The following is a 16,227-nucleotide window of genomic DNA, read 5'->3' as shown; positions in this document are numbered from 1 at the left end:
ACTATTTTTTAAATTACCAACAATATCAGCTTGATTTGAGTTTAATTTGAGAATATTTCAGTATTTGGTATGTCCCCCTTTTTAGCTTGATAGTGTGAATCTTCATAAAATCCTAGTCTGGATGATGACATAAAATTATAAGAATTGATGAAGTTCTGCGTGTGATATAGACACATTTTCTGTTGATGGGAATGGGAGGAATTTGCGTATAAACTTCACGCAAAACGGGGATTTGGCATATCACGCGAAATATAAGTGTAAACCAGCGTCATAGATACGCATGAGGGGCCCTGCCACCGCAGAGCCTTTCAACCACCTTGGCGACCTCAGCCCCAGAGATAGAAGGCCTCACCCCCCCGATGTCCCCAGACTCTGCCTCCACATCGGAAAGCATGTTGGTGGGATTGAGGAGGTCTTCAAAGTATTCCTTCCACCGATCCAGGACGTCCCCCGTCGAGGTCAGCAACGCACCATCCCCACCATATACAGCGTTGACAGTGCACTGCTTCCCCCTCCTGAGTCGCCGGATGGTGGTCCAGAACCTTTTCGAAGCCGTTCGGAAGTCATTCTCCGTGGCCTCGCCAAACTCCTCCCACGCCTGGGTTTTTGCCTCTGCGACAGCCAAAGCCGCATTCCGCTTGGCCTGCCGGTACACATCAGCTGCCTCTGGAGTCCTACCGGCCAATAAAGTCCGATAGGCCTCCTGCTTCTGCTTGACGGCATCCCTCACCTCCGGTCAGGCGCCTCAACAATGGAGGCCCGGAACATGGCCCATTCAGACTCAATGTCGTGGGTGGATCAATCCTAAAGTATCAATATTTTTGATGCTGGCATTGTATCAAAAGGATTGATACTCAATTTGAAATATTGATCCTACCTGGGATTTCTTATAAAAGTAGTAGGCCATATAGCAGGGTACTCAATTAGAAACTCAAAAGGTCCACTCACCAAATTTCCATTCAGTCGAGGGTCCGTAACGGACCATGGTTTATTTTTCTGGCCCTTACCTCTCCCATTGACTCCCATTCAAAATTGACTTTAGGTTTAAGCACAGTGCCCCCCCCCCCCCCCCCAGAGCTCTGGGGGTATTTTTGTTCAGTGTCTATGCTTTGTGTCATAGTGACGTTTCACGTTAGCTCTTCCACTTTTGGCAAGGGCAACCGTTTCATTGCAGATTAAACACATCGGTTTTGTGCTCCCCACCGGCAACACAAATGCGTTCTTGTCAGTCCATTCTGTCTGAAATTTGCGATTTTTCGGAATCAACTTTTTGCTGGGTTTTGTCACGCCATTATTTTTGCTAAGAAAGAACAGGTAGGCTAGCTACCGTTAGCAAATTGATTAGCCTGCGTTGTTGCGAATGACAAACACAACCTGCGTGACCCACAGAGGTTGCGGCCAACGTTGAGTGAGTGTGTTGTCATCGTGATTGCTATTACAGCTCCTGATTGGATCTCTGGATTGGACACAGAAGATAGAAACCACATCTAGTAGGAAAACCATAGACATAATAAATAGCGTAAAGGCTATAAATGTGCAGGTTATAATGGAAACGTTCCATCAAAATGAATTAACTCCATTGGCTAAGAATATATTGGCTAAAGGTCCGGGTCCGGATAGGAAGCCGCCTGGGTCCGGACTCGAACCGCGGTCCGCGATTTAGGGACCCCTGTTATAGACTATGTAAGCACGCCACGGATTAGAAGGCTTTGTACTAGTCAAAGCTAGGTAGACCAACAGCCATATAAAAAGAGAGTTGACACTTTCATAGACTTGTAATCGAAGAAGGCAGAAGTAAAGCATGTCATTTGCAGCCTAAGTCCCAAACATTGTATTTTGCAACATTCAACCCCATTTATGTTCAGTGTTACGAATCAAGTTAGCTGTTTAGAAAATAAAGTAAAATAATGCAGTAATTTGATCCATTTACCAGCTACCTTGCTTCATAACACTGAACACAAATCCTGTAATAGTTTGTGAAAGACCCAGAGAAACACAAATATCCGACGAGCAAAAATTCTGGACAATTCCCAGTCAGCAAATGTACGTCTGTAAGACGTCTTGCAGATGTATGCGAAAGATCTGGGGAACATCTGCAAGACGTCTTCTACACATCGTTTGCACATAGAGAAAGTGTCTCTGAGACGTTTATATCCGATCTTTAAACAACCTTTAGCCGATGTATTCCAGATGTACATGATGACGTCATAATAGAAGCCACATCATTTTATCTCTTATAAAGGTCGTTTGCACATAGGATAAGCGTCTCAGAGACTTATATATTAGATCTTTAAACAACGTTTAGCCGATGTATTCCAGATGTATAATTAGCCTGTACTGAGGGGTAAATAAGACAGCATGTACAGTAAATTATATATCAAATGTTAATTAAATAAATTGTAGGATTAGGCTATTTCCGTTTGGATGCCAATCTTAAGAAATCCTGAAGACACTTCTCAGCCTCGCCCCAGTCAGCAGCGTAACAATGACTTGGCGGGCCCAAGTGCAGATCTCACCAACGGGCCCCTTAACCGACCTATCGTCGGGCGAAATTATTGAGTGTTGATCTTAGCGAGGCGCATGGAAATGTACTTATTATCAGTGTTGCGTCTGAACACATTCATGAACTTGCTCATAATTTTGGTGAACGTGAACTGAACGTAGCCTACTGTATTACTTCCTGATGAACGATACTTTGCAGTGGACGCAATCATTCTGGTGTCTGTGAATGGTGCGTTCACTCTTTTTGATTTTGTTTAATAAGGTGCCAGATTTCTAGAGACTTCCAGGCTAAAAACACACCGTTAACAGTCTTGTGTCCAGGGTTACCCAACCTGTAAATCGCCAACCCGTTCTCATTCCCAAGTCGTCAAATACCGACGCACAGGGTACCCTTTCGCGTCAATATGAGACGAACTGGGGTTTCAACTGACTCCGATGTAAACCCTTTTGCGTCAATATGAGACGAACTGGGGTTTCAACTGACTCCAATGTAAACCCATTCGCGGCAATATTGGACGCTTTGAGCATCATTCCCATTGGATAAAGGAAGGGTGGGATTTTCTTATAGCCTTAAATATTGTTCAACCCCAAAACACGAAAGTATCATCGATAATTCACCAATTAGATGGGTTAATGTTATGTCCATACAGTTTTTTGAAATTCTGCATCGATTCTGGAAAAAAAATGAAAAAAGTTTCGAATTTGTTGCGGAAAATCTTCAGTCACCGTGGCTAGACGATCTATGATTTATATATTTATTAAATTGGATTTCCTTGTATTTATTTATACTTGTACGCTGTTGATATGAAGAATTTGTATCTCAAAATGAACGTGAACCTGACCGGAAGGTGAAGAAACTAGCTGTCTTACTAGCTGATTATAATTATACAATTGTCTGTTTTAATCTTGCGCTTTATGTATGCACTGGACAGCACCGGAGAGAGATTAGTTGTAGTAAGTATATAATTAAGAGTTATGGGGAAATGTACTTAATTAGCGAAGTATTAAAAAAGGTAGGACAAGGACATGAGAAAGGATCAACGCATTCGTATTGGAACAACCCCCAGAGGCTGCCCTGTGAATTTTACCGCGGTAATTCTTCAGTGTGTTTTCATCCCTCTCCCGGTGAGTTAACACAAATATCTTGCTTTGATTCTGGCATGCAAAATTGTGTTTTGAGGAACGTGCATGTTTTATCTTTAATATTAAAAGGGACAGTGAGTGTTTGTCAATGTTAAGATTATTCGCATTTATGTATTTAGATTTACAATCCAAATGGGATATTAGCTAGTGCTAGCTAGTCTAGCTAGTTGCCAGTTTCTCCTTTATAGCTTCTTTGAGCAGGCTAATCTCCTTTTGAGCGGGCTAATCTCCTGGAATATACAATAGTAGGCCATCTCGATTTGCAGATCCAGGCTAGGGTTTACCTTCCTTTTCAATACTACCATATCTTAGTACATTTACATTTACATTTAGTCATTTAGCAGACGCTCTTATCCAGAGCGACTTACAGTAAGTACAGGGACATTCCCCCCGAGGCAAGTAGGGTGAAGTGTCTTGCCCAAGGACACAATGTAATTTGGCATGGCGGGGAATCGATCCGGCAACCTTTTGATTACTAGCCCGATTCCCTAACCGTTCAGCCACCTGACTCCCTTTTTTGTTAGTAACTAGTAGATTTTGAATCAATTTAATCAGTGAGCATTATAATGTCTGATCATTAGATTAGTTTGCTATAACCATGCAACACACTTTGTAATCACTTGTCTTGTAATCACCTTTCTTTGCAGCTCCAGTACACTTACCTTCTCCCTACACCTTAACCAACCTTTGACCTCCCATACACAACCCAACGGCTCTTTTAAGAGCCAAACTTCTCACCATCTCTCTCATCGTTTTGAGTAAGTCTGGACCAGGTTTTTATTATTACAGTAGTCTAAACAATTCATTTTCTAAAGTTCCCTTTACCTGGCGAAAAGGACTAATAATAATACAAAAAACATATACATGCATGCATGCTGTTCCTTGTTACAATGCTGTAATATTTCACCCAATTTGACTGTAAGCCTTTTGAGTTATTGACAATAGGCATTTATTATAAGACATATGTCCCATGTGTATGGGTTAGTAGAGGCCTACTAAAGCTACTATCAGGTTCCGAGGGCTTTTATCACCCATTTTGGCTAACAAATGTTGGTACAGCCCTTTGAAGCAGCGGGGTGAGGAGACACCCTTTTGATTCACCCAGAAAATTCTTGTTTTCTGATGATGACCGCTTCTTACATGGCTACTTCCAAATGTATCATGTGATACACTAAGTGAAAGCGGACCTCTCAAATGAGGTCCACTACAAAATGTCAACCAAATGAATATAAATTATGTATAATGCATACTCAACTTAATGCATTTTACAAATACAATTACACAACTGGCAATGTGAATTTTATGCACACACAAAATGACACATTATTATTGGGTTATTTCGCTGCCTAGAAATTGATATTCGAATCACTTAAAAGAAATAGACTATAAATAATCCCTACTTTCTTTCTTTTTTTGCAGAAATGACAAAGCCAAAGACCAGGTTGTGCCCTTCCTGCCAGTCTCCAAACCATCAGAACAGGAAGACCTGCAGTGCGTGCCTGTGCTGCCTGCAGATCAAGTAGGACTTCCAGCAAAAATCAGAAAAAATTAGAAATAGTAATTGGGTATCTCAACCCCCAAAAAAACGAAATTCCAGCAGGGTACTGAACTCTGCCCAGCTGTCTGTAAGTTTTCATTACTCTAATTTAGCTAGAGGTTGACTTAACAGACAATTATATTATAAGCACAGTTGTCTGTGTTCACGTGTACATCATTGCGTCAAAGATACCAAGGCAGGTATACAGTAGCAGTCAAAAGTGAGGAAACTTCTTGTAAAAAACTCTAAAACAAAATAGATAAAATAATTGCAACAAAATGAATGATCTAACTATAAATAAACTGCAACTTTTCTTCTGATTACTTTTTTATGACAGGAATATCTGTCCGTGGACTGTGTCCCGATGCTCTGGAACCTTTTAGGGACAATCGTTAGAATCAACTTCTTACAAAGGGTTTCTTTATGGATGCAATGCTGGCAATCTGACAAGACAATACTTATTTGTTACAGTATGTTAAATAATTAACATGTTTACTGGTAATCCATGTAGATGCTGTGGTAACCAGGGAGCTCACTCTGGCTTTGACCTTGTATGACCTCAAGATAACCGGACAACCAAGGTCAGGTTTAGCTTAAGAAAGGCATTTATTTAGCTAAAAAAACAATACTTAATCAAAGGTTATTTCTCAATAGAAGGAAATAGTCCTCAAGCTCCAGGGTTGCCACAATGGACATCAATCTCTTCAAACAGTAACAATTGACAGATGGTCAGGACAAACTTAATTTAGTGGCCAGCAGAACAGACTGTAGTTGTTCTGGATAGTAGTGTATGTGTCTGCATTTGCCTTAACATATGCAAGTCAGGGCATTTTTTGCAAAAGACATACCTGAAAAAGTTCAGCTTTATTTTAGAATAGAGTTCTAAAGCTGAAAACATCCCCATTCACTACATTAACCTGCCCAGGAAAAAAATATATAACTTTTTCTGCAAACTACCCTCAGCTGTTTCACCATCCACGATTTCTATCATTGAGACGATTATACATTGAAAGATTGTGACCAAATGCCCATCACGATTTCTCAAAGATTTACTTGAAGTTGTAAATTGCTTGTTTTGTTTGACAACAATTTAAATCCCAAAGGTAACATGTTTGCAGGGATGTAAAACAAAGAGTAGTTTCAAATAATCACAATGGAAGAGTGGTAACTAATGAATGTGCTTGACAAATCACAAAATGAAATCATTGTTCAGTAATGAAAATAGTCACTGATTGCAAGTAAAGCTTTAAAAAATGTATGCCTTTAGGTTTGAAAACAACTATTTTAGGATTGCATCAAACATGTTTGTTCATGATCTGTTAATTCCTGATAAACACATAGATTAGTCAGATACAATTCTTAGCCTTTGACATATGCAAAGCTAAGTAAACAATTAGCCCAATGTATCATTAGTTGTCAAATAAGTTATGTTATAGCTCTTGCGTTGGGGCTGTTAACTTTGCTTATACACCTGTCATATAGCCTACTGTGCCATCATCTCCTGTAATTCAAATTTGTCAGACCAGATTGTGACTGCATATATTTTTCCTCATTGTCTTTTTTTTAAAGGTTTTAAAACTAAATGCTTTGGGGTGCAAGCCCATCCTCTTTCTGGCTCATCAAAATCGTAAGAACCAGATCGTTGGGGACATGATCCATCATGTTGAGCCAGCAGAAGGTGTTGTCCAGGAAATCCTTTCTAAGATGACGAAGCTTTATGAGCACCTACTGAGAAGTAAGATGTCTGTTTAACATGAATATGGTGTTACGATACAATATTAATTTTGTCCATTTAGGGAGCTGTTTCTTGGGCTCAGTGTCACTGCATTTATAAAAATGTATTTGTACATACAGAGTATGTAAACATGACACAGTCAACTACATTCTGGTATTGATATGTAAATACATTTAAGTGCCGTTAATAAAAACTGTTAACAACAAATTGCACAACTTTAAAATAACATTGTGTAACCCTCCATCTAACATTAACAATGAAAGCGTTGACACTCAGCAGCATCAGTGCCACTCGTCTGTAGGCATATTGGAAAGCATCAAACAATATATTTGTACCTGCTTTAAGTAAATAAACTGTATTTTTCTTATTATTTAATCACAATTGAAGTTCAAGTTATCTCTCTATAATGGTATTCATTCATTCATTTCATGCACACGGATTATCTAGCTTGAGTTTTAAGTGCCTGAAACTATGTTGTCATTGTGTATTGCAATTTATAAAACAAGTTGTTTCCAACATATGGAGAAACTATTTTAACATAAAAAAACAAAGCTATATTTATAAAAGTGGCTGACATTTATGTAAAGGATGCAAGCACAATTTGTAATTTAACATGTGCTGTAATATTCTAAATATTTCAGAATTAGCTACCAGTGAACAGGAGACAGCAGCAGGACCGGTCCCAGTGGTGGAGGGAGACCCAATGGCTGAAGAACAATTTGTTCTTAATCTCATCCCTGTGTCAACTTCTTCCCCCTCTCTACCCCTTACTTCCCCCTCTCTATCTCCTTCTCTCTCTCTCTCTACCTTCATCAGCTATCACCATTGTCTCCACAACCTTCAATAAAGGATTTACTTTTGACAGCCAACCAGAGTACTGATGGTTGCCTAACAATTAGTTTTGTTTGGGTTGGTATGAACAGAAACTGCTTCTACAAATCCCCATAATGGTCAATATTGGTTTGTATGCATAAATATGAATTACCTTGGTGTCTGGTTGGTTTTCCTCTTACATGAAGTGGCTGAATGGATATAATTATAACATTAGGAATTAAAGTACCAGCAAAGATATCACACTCAACTGTTAGACTATGCTAGCCACAGGAGTACATTACCTAGCCAGGCTAGTCTAAAAAGTTAATGTATGACTTCATTGTTTAACGTTACCCCTGAATCAGACCCTCTTTTTTAAAATTGGACCGGTACACTATTTCACAGTTCAGCTATTAATTTGAGCTATACATTGTCTGTATAGACAATTACTTAAATCAACCTGCCTACAGTTGCTCCTATGTGATTGACACGGGTAACATACTAAATAAATGCAAAGACCCATAAATTCTGGATTGGGCCTTTAAATGTAGTTTCCTCACCCTTGCTGATTTTTAGCTATACATCAGTTTTGCTTTAGGCTATTGACTGAGGGTTATTTACATTTCATAGAACAGAAGAATTATTTACCTGGTCTTCTCGCTGAGCAGCAAGGAGAAGATGTGCTTGAAGATGAAGGCTAGAGACATTCATATAGCCAGGAGGCTGGAGAGACTGAGGCCTGTATGAAGGGCTGCTTCCACTGCCAGCTGTGCTGCTTCAGAGGGGGCTCATTGATGAAAGCTGACCTTCATAAAAAAAATTATTGCTATTGCCCTAGTTAATGTGCATACTTGTATGGTATTGACTATCGAAGTAAGACAATCACGTTCGTTAAGGGAGAACCGTGGCGTCTGTTGTGTGATGTTCCTTAAAATGAAACTATTCAAAAACATGCAGATTTTAATCACAGTACCAGTTGAATAACTACTACAGTGCGTGGGTTTTTGTACTTTGCTATGTTGCTCATAAAGAATGATAGATTAAAAGGATATTCCAAGTTAAGTAATAATTGTTTGTTAAAATATGTAACAGTAGCCTATATGTGTACTATTGTCCTAATCTGTATTTTAACTTGTAGGCCTATGTCTAGTCTAGGCTACTCTTGATGCACATGTTTAGCCGTCTGCACCCCGGTGTCATCGACCATCTCGGTGATAGGATCTCTCAAACCGATCAAAACACAATTGAAACTAGAGAGGGTACAATTTCTGGGGAAATTGTAGGGTGTGCTTGCTTGCTTCAGATGCAGGTGGGTCCGTTTTCCCTTCTAGTGATATTTTCAAGCATTTATCCTACTCATATTGCATAATTCATTAAGAACACCCTTTGAAACAAGCTACTGTAACTTGTCAGTGGCAGTATTTCAGATGGAATTGCGATTCAAATAGTACCGTCTGCTAACTGAAAATAAGCCTCCCAAAACGTAAATAAGTTTGATATTAATTTAGGGGGACATGGCTAATTCAAAAGCAGTTTGCTAGAGGCAAGCTAGCTGCCGTTGCTATCCACTCTCCACTGATTGTTTGAAAGCGCAGGAAATTAGAACGTTTCTTTTCTTTTGTAAGGGATAATTAAGCAATAAGCCCCAAGAGGCCGTGGTTTGCGCTGATTTTAGAACAGGTAAGGGGAGTTGTTAGGCACGACGCGAAGCAGAGTTTTCTCCAGTTTTGTTTCGCCATGAAGGGGCTTATTTCCCCGATAATGACAGGCGTTCTATACATTATCCCGCTTATTACACGGCCAGTGGCGTAACTATAGGGAGTGCAGGGAGTGCAGCTGCACTAGGGCCTGTGGCGAAAGGGGGCCCGTCCTCGATCTCAAGTGAGAACTCTACCTGAAGAACTGACCGGGCCCCTCGCTCTGCGTAAATAACAGAAAGGTTAACATATGATCCAGTCCAATCAATTCGCAAACATTTCTCAATTATGGTTATTCTCATCTGCCCAATAAACATTTTAACAATAGTCAGTCTTAACAACAGCAAATAATTCATTTGGCCTCATTTGCCTTTTGCTGAATGAAACAAATCTCGTTTTTATTAAGTAATATTGTCTGGGTAATATGTTCTCAACGATTCTATAGCCCACCCACACGTTGTGATCGTTTGCCATCCTGTTGTGTTGCATTGCGTGTTGAGTAATCGCGGTAAGTAGGCTACCCCATCATGCCCTTCTTTCAAAAACACAAAATTGGCTGCAGGAAGCGGCACAAACGCAAAGAGCAGGATTAAAGGGTGGCAAAACTGGCAAAATTATCTTCATTTGGATTTGTGGCGAGGTGTTCAAGAGGACGCTACATCTGACCCCCAGCCCAACAGCAATGAGTGAAACTCAGCCACCAGGGTAGGCTAACGTTTACTGTCTGGTTTAGCCTATTGAAAGCATTTAGACATGGCTATTAAACATCATTAAATGCACGTATAGGCATAAGGCAGCAGCCAGGTTAGATATTGAAAACAATGTGCAGGATGTTGTTGGAAAATAGCTAAAGCTAGATAGGCTAAATGTTAAGCTAGCATATACAAAAATAAAATCAAACATTCACCAATCAATTCACAATGTGTATTGTAAAAGCAGTGTTGGGAAAGTTCACTTTCTACAAGAACTAGTTCAGTTCATAGTTCATAATTCAAAATGTTGAACTAAGTGCAAAGCTCCAAATAATGAACTAGGTGAGTTCAGTTCTTTTTTTCAATGTGGCTGCCGTCTGCAATACCGCTCTCTGCCTCTACGCAATTCGGCGTTTTCACACTTGCCATGCATAGACAGTAGAAGAAAGAAAGAAAGCACATGCAGCAATTGACAGGTTGGGTAACCCTGGACACAAGACTGTTAACGGTGTGTTTTTAGCCTTGAAGTCTCTAGAAATCTGGCACCTTATTAAACGAAATTAAAAAGAGTGAATGTGCCATTCAAAGACACCAGAATGAGTGCGTCCATTGGACAGTATCGTTCATCAGTATCTAACCATCAGTTCGCCGAAGGCAAGCACACCCCAAACATTTTTCAAATGGAACACGAAAGACGTTGCCGACCTTTTCCCGACGTAGAATCCAAACACCGCAACACCGACCTTTATAAGATCAAAATAAGATGTTTGAAATGGAACGCTACGTATGTAAGATGTAGCCGACCTTTTCCCGACGTAGAATCCAAACACATCGCAACAACGACCTTCATAAGGTCAAAATAAGATGTTTCAAATGGAACGTGATGTGTTTAAGTTGTTATGATTTTGTTTCCCAGACGTCTTGGAGACGTATGTGTGTTAACTGGGAACACGGCAAGTTATATTATGGACTCGTTTTTTATCGCTTAAAAATTGGAACAAAACCTTAAATGAACACAAAAAAAATTCACCATTGTTGCTCCATGGAAATAAATTGGGTAGGCTAATTAAAACGTGCCGAGGTCACATATTCTCTCCATTGAAATGCACTGGTTGAAAAAAACGTGGCATAGTCACGAAAAAAGTGCTAATTTCGTGAACGTGTCACGAAATATTTGATTATTTTTCGTGACTGGGATCACTATATGAAACGTGCGTTTGTAATCTACTGCTTCTGCTTGTTTAAGGCCCAGGGTGGCTCATTATTAACACACACGGCTTAGCATATCATTAGACAAATCGAGTAATTCCAACCTTCTAAACTACCGGTAGGACAGGAGGTGCCCTACTAATTGATTCAAATGGGTGATTTGTTTGTGATTTGGTTCCATTAAATCTACTGATTCATTCTGTATCGGGTGAAGTCGTGGATTCGTAACAACAACGTAATTTGGTTACGTTGTCAGATGGTCGTTGCAACGTCGTGACAACGTAATGTCTTAATAGTTGTCAGTTGTTCATCATCAGGTAATTGAAAACCTAGCCTATTCTAGGGCGGACTTGCATTAGCTGCTAGCAGTCCTCATTTGCCCCAAACTCTCCCGGCAGATAGCCCCTAGCAGTTTTTAAGCAAAACCAATATTTTGCATGGTGCACAGCTAGACATAAATGATAACAGTAGTGTACTGTCAGGCCAAATAGTGTCCTAGGGCAAAATAGTTTCCTACCAAACGTCACAATGCCGTTCCGAAGCAAGGACGAGTCCGTCGCTATGCCAACCTTAAATTCCTGAGATATCTACCTAGCTAGCCTGACGTTGTCATACTCATAATTCTAGTCAGAATATGAGTCTGAGAACTCTCCGATGGGCTTTGACTACGGGGCGTGTTTCAAACGAGCCTGGAAAACAAATGCCTCTTCGCTCAATTGGATAGACCTACAACCAATCAGAACAACGTAATATGTTGTTTGTTCAAAACGAATTCAACTTAAGCGCTCTTTTGTGACGTGGGTGATTACGTTACTGTTGATCATCTGTCCATCATCGTATAAAGCCCGCCCTGACTATTTCATTGGTACGCCCAGATTCTGGTTTTCTGTAGTTGTTTCCCAATAGGAGACCCTCCAGACCCAACTTCCCGACCAAATTTTGTTGTGGGCGGGGAGAAGTTGGGCTGGCAGCCAGGCTACGTGCTAGCAGGAAACTGTCATGATTGCTAAACTGGTTACTAGCAAAGCCTGTTTAAAGTGGAACTGAACTGCGATTAGTATGGAACGCCGAGTTAGTCAAAATTAAATCAATAAAATAAATAGGTAAATAAATAGATAAATACATACATAAATAAATATGGTTATGGAATAAATTCTGAAATTAAAAAAAGATGGCAATAAATATATAAATATAGCATTATATAATTACATAGCTGAATCAATTTACCGACATCAATAAATAAATACATTTATTTATTTCAAAATGACGTTTTTGTAAAGACAACATTTATTTATTTCATGGGACTTTTACACGCCACATTTATTTCCACGCCACATTTATTTCCACACTACATTTATTTCTGTGCTGTATTTATTTCAAATCTCACATGCAAATGAGAGGGGCGTGGTTATTGTCAGACCAACGCAGCAGATAGCTATGCTACCTGTATGGGGGTGACAGTGGAATCGCACTGCCGAACGGCATGGCTTGTCAGGATATATTATTTTGGCACAGATAATAGATTTTGTAGAGGTACTTGGGCGGATAAGTGCTCTACAGAACATAGATATTGAAGTCTTAAATAGTTTGAGACTTATCGAGTATGGAGGACCAAACCTGCCATATTTACAAATGAATGAATGAATAAATAAATGTCCACATCCATGCATTTAGACAGAAATAAACAAATATATATATTAATTAATGCACAATTGTCAATCAATAGTTACATATATTTTACATTTATGTATTTATTTATTTTGTATTCATTTATGTATTTATTTATTTATTTATTCATTCATTCATTCATTTATATATTCATGTATTCATTTATTTATTCATTTATTTATTCATTCATTCATTCATTCATTGTTCCCAATATGATAATGAGAGGAGGCCAGTAGGCGTGGAAACTGATGTTCAGACATTGCAATTAATCCAGAGCCATAGATTCAATCTAGCTAACGCCTGGGACACACTGGCTGCGAAGCGCCCTGGAGCGCCACAATATACTACGAATGGCGCGATGCTGTTCACACTAGACGCGCATTTCTCCACGCTGGTCACCAAGCCTTTCACCTTCTCTGACATTTTCTTTTCTACATGTAAAGCTGACATGTACATAAACATGGCATAGGCTACAGGCTATTTAGGCAACTTGTTGCTCCAACAATAACCGTCGCAACGGCATCCCATTCCCAACATAACGTGGTAAAATATGTGCTATGGGGCATACAACTCCATTTAGGACCAAGCTACTTTTCATCTTCGATGATTAACTTTGTGTCGTCAATCTTCACAAATTTCTCTTCTGCTTGATTGGGGGCTATATGCCAGATTGTCTATCTTGCTCACACACAGGACAAATATGTTGGTTTGACAATCAACAATCAGGATTTTTTATTTTAAAATATTTACGTTTTTATCGGGGTAAACACATGGTTGGCCGGTCAGCGTAGTGAAGTTGGGTGTTAAGTGATAGCCCACAACTAACGTAGTAAAATCTTTATAACATGTTTCTTTATCCAAATATCATATATGGTGAATTAAATCTTTATTTTCAACAAGGTCGGCCAGCCTGTCCATGTAGGCTATGTTGTCCATGACAGCAAGGATGGATGTAAGGCTACATAATCGAATACAAAGCGTGGAAAACGATTAGCCAATGGTGTGTCAAATACCGCCTACCTATTTTGATTGACACATCTCATTAACATATTGAGAAGAAGAAATACAGGAATGAATGAATGAATAAATGAATGAATAAATGAATGAATAAATGAATGAACACATGAATGAATAAATGAATGAATACATGAATGAATAAATAAATGAATAAATAAATGAATACACAAATAAATACATAAATACATGTAAATTATAAGGTAATATTGATTGACAATTGTGCATTAATTAGTACATGTATTCATTTATTTATGTCTAAATGCATGGATGTGGACATTTATTTATTCATTCATTCATTCTTAAATATGGCAGGTTTGGTCCTCCATAATCGAGCACTGTTCGTGTGCAAGATGTACAGGTAGTGGGGGGTGATAAGTGGCAGGTAATGTTAGCTAACACAGCTAGCAACAAAGAAGACAATCTGCCACCACCGCTAGATCGTTCTGCTATTATGTGGATAACTAGGTCGATAAGGCACCTGATTATAACGATCTAGCCTCACCATTATGCCATGCATTACCATTTAGTGAGACGAGACCTGAAGTGAAGCCAGACCATTCCAGACATTACCCATACCTTTGGATTTGCAGTAGGCTACTGCTTCAAATTGAAGTCAAGTTTCTTAACGCTTTGTTATTATTGGCAATTTAAAGTTGCAACTAACCAAGACGTGTCAAGACCAAGACCCATTCAACACGGTACACAATAACCAAACCCAGATATTAGGTACAGGTTTATGGAATTATTCAATATTAAAATCAAACCACTACCACTGGACTCGTTTTAAAGACCATTCAGTGACAAAACGGGTTTGGCTGTTCATATGTGCCAATACAGCACAACACTACTAGCTCTACAGTAGCTAGCTCTAGCTGAAATGGCCACTCTGATGTCGTCCTTTTATTATTTTGTCAGCTAGCTAGCCGGATAGCCAGCCACTTGGCCTACAGTTGCCGACTTCGAGACCGGTGATAGCCAACATACCACCTAGGAAGACATAGTGTTGGCAGTGATTATTAGCTTTGCAGACGAGTTCCACGTCACACGAGCGAAAGCCATGTTTATAAAGGTAACTTCAGCGCAACCTCATAGCTATCAAAGATCAAGTCCCCACACGTAGGCTACTAAGTCACCGCCATCACTCCCATACAAAGGCAGAGACGACACAGACATTATGGGCAAAGCTTATCTACATTGTATGCTTTTCGGCAGTGCAATGCCACTGTCCCCCCCATACAGGTAGCATAGCTATCTGCTCCGTTGGTCTGACGATAACCACGCCCCTCTCGTTTGCATGTGAGATGTGAAATAAATACAGCACTGAAATAAATGTGGAGTGGAAATACATGTGGAAAAACATGTGGTGCGTTAAAGTCTCAAAAAATAAATAAATGTGGCATTAGGAAATAAAAGTCCCATGAATTAAATACATGTTGTCTTTACAAAAACGTCATTTTTAAATAAATAAATGTATTTATTTATTGATGTCGGTAAATGGATTCAGCTATATAATTATATAATGTTATATTTATATATTTATTACCATCTTTTTTTAATTTCAGAGTTTATTTCATAGCCGCATTTATTTATGTATGTATTTATCTATTCATTTACCTATTTATTTATTGATTTAATTTTGACTAACTCGGCGTTCCATAGATTAGACACAGTGATATTATAATAGTATATACATTTAATGAATTAAAAAAATATATAACATACAACTCTATGCCATATTCTATAAATAATCGACATTTCTTGTGTGTAAATTATGTACTCAAAAAGAACTGGGCGCCGCCATGTTTAAATGACGTACACATTCCTTAGAGATAGGGTGAGAAGCCGGGAGGGGCTCAGAGTAGAACCTCCGCGTCGAGAGGAGCCAGCTGAGGTGGCTCGGGCATCTGATTAGGATGCCTCCTGGACGCGGTGTTCCGGGCACGTCCCACTGGGAAGAGGCCCCGGGGAAGACCCAGGACACGCTGGAGGGACTATGTCTCTCGGCTGGCCTGGGAACGCCTCGGGGTCCCCCAGGAAGAGCTGGTGGAAGTGGCCGGGGAGAGGGAAGTCTGGGCCTCCCTGCTTAGGTCACTGCCCCCGCGACCAGATCCCCGGACAAGCGGCAGATGATGGATGGATGGACACATCTGACGTCACGAGAATGGTTGCTCTCAATTTCAACCCGTCAAACTGCATTACAAATTGAAGAAAGTC

The 16,227-nt window shown here is 39.6% G+C and overlaps 1 long non-coding RNA gene across 1 annotated transcript; it reads left to right on the top strand.

Annotated features, from left to right (window-relative positions):
* Nucleotides 1-3,094: 3,094 nt before the first annotated feature.
* Nucleotides 3,095-7,867, top strand: LOC146288716 (uncharacterized). Its single transcript, XR_014755186.1, has 5 exons — nucleotides 3,095-3,627; nucleotides 4,293-4,403; nucleotides 5,065-5,164; nucleotides 6,752-6,917; nucleotides 7,559-7,867. It is a non-coding gene; the product is annotated as an uncharacterized LOC146288716 (long non-coding RNA).
* The last annotated feature ends 8,360 nt before the right edge of the window (nucleotides 7,868-16,227 follow it).

Source organism: Hypomesus nipponensis, chromosome 5 (assembly GCF_054491055.1).
Source record: "Hypomesus nipponensis isolate SF chromosome 5, ASM5449105v1, whole genome shotgun sequence".
NCBI lineage: Eukaryota > Metazoa > Chordata > Actinopteri > Osmeriformes > Osmeridae > Hypomesus > Hypomesus nipponensis.
The sequence above is the reverse complement of the archived record's forward strand: the minus strand, read 5'-3'. Positions and strand labels throughout refer to the sequence as shown.